The sequence below is a fragment of the Penaeus monodon genome, chromosome 15 (genome assembly GCF_015228065.2).
Source record: "Penaeus monodon isolate SGIC_2016 chromosome 15, NSTDA_Pmon_1, whole genome shotgun sequence".
Classification (NCBI taxonomy): domain Eukaryota; kingdom Metazoa; phylum Arthropoda; class Malacostraca; order Decapoda; family Penaeidae; genus Penaeus; species Penaeus monodon.
In genome coordinates this window covers 27561354-27562942 of record NC_051400.1, presented here as the reverse complement: position 1 = coordinate 27562942, position 1589 = coordinate 27561354, and the positions used below count along the sequence as shown (strand labels likewise).

The window sequence follows — 1589 nt, the reverse complement described above, 5'->3', positions numbered from 1 at the left end:
GCATACTTTATAAAAAAAAATGTATAGCATTCTTTGTTGAATATAATTCTTAAAAGAGAATAGCCAGTTGTTCACTTCTGATTGACAGCAAATTTGTGCAAATATTGTTACCTTCATTTTAGTTTGTGTATCAAGTGAATTGCAGTTTATGTAGGCCTCATAGGATTGCGGATGGCAGAAAAATGTATAGTATAATTACATTAAGATTAGGTCAGATTTGTTATGCACTTTCACATTCATTGTTGGCTATAAGTAGCAAAGAATTTTTATATGAAGTGGTCATAGTAAGCCATCCTGACCATTTACATTTCAGAGAATGCATATACATCTATTCTGTTTCATAGACATAGTTCACCTAATCCCATTAATTGTCTGTGTGTTGAAATGGAAGCTACAAAATTATTCTGATGTGTTTGCCTTATTCTATGTATATATAAGCTATTCAGCATTTGACTAATGTTTACTGTCATGCTTGAGTAATATCTTGTGTTGTGTATAGATAATAACTAAACTTTTTCATTTTTCAGCCCATGCACAAAAAGGGAATAACTTAAATGGGGTTTTATGATATGAGTATTACATACAGATTATCAGATATTGTGTTCTTTAGTTTGTTAATTCAATTGTTTACTGTATCTCTTCTTGATAGAAGATACTGTAATGATCAGTGATCAACTTATTGTTTTCTTATATCCCTCTTTAATAAAACAGACTTTACTTCCAAATTTTAACACTTTTGCAGATATTTGACTGAGAGTATAAAATTAGTAAATAAAGAAATGGTTTATTTTTGTTATTATATAAGAAACTTGTGCTATAAGAATTGATCTAAAGTATCATGTAGATGTACCAATCTTCTATTGAATTAATACAGTGAGATTCATGTGTGTCTATCTAAAACTTTTATCAAATTTTTATGATTATTAATTATAAATCAAAAGTTTGTGTTTTTCAAATTCACCTTAAAGTTCTAATGGGAATAGCTGTAATGGCATAAGTAGTGTTAACATTTAGGAGCAATTATATTTTTATTATAGAGATAAAATCATTCTTCTGATTGTCTCCTGATCACTGTATGGATAGTGATACCCTATAAGAGTCTCTTGATGTTGAACTTTTAAAGGAGTATTTGTAGGTAGCAGTAACAGTATTATAGTGAAATATACGATGATACTGTTTTAATTACATTTTTGCCTGTATATATCATTTGACATTACTTATAAGTGTGGCTGTCCCCGAACTATGTATGGAGTAATATCCTGATACACAGAGAGCTTCTTTAAGTGAGAGTATTTCACATCTTATCTTTATTTTTGGACTAGATCATATATAATTTCTTGTCATTCAGGCATTTATATATATTTTTACATGCACACTGGATAATAGAAAAGAATACATAATGTCTTTTGCTCAAGAAAGTTTGTGTATTCCCTCGAAAAGGGGGAAAAATCAAATTAGTTGAATTGTTTCTCAATTAACCTCTTTAGGTCTTAGAAGCTGTTGATTTGATTTTTAAAAAATCACAATGATCCTTTTTTCACTTTTGTATTGGAAGCAGAGGCTTAAATGATAAAACTAAATTTCCTGTG

General features: G+C 29.0%; 1 protein-coding gene across 5 annotated transcripts in view; it reads left to right on the top strand.

The window, feature by feature from the left end:
* Window positions 1–1589, top strand: part of LOC119581880 (meiotic nuclear division protein 1 homolog) — a 17413-nt gene that overhangs the window by 15200 nt on the left and 624 nt on the right. The window lies entirely within an intron of this gene.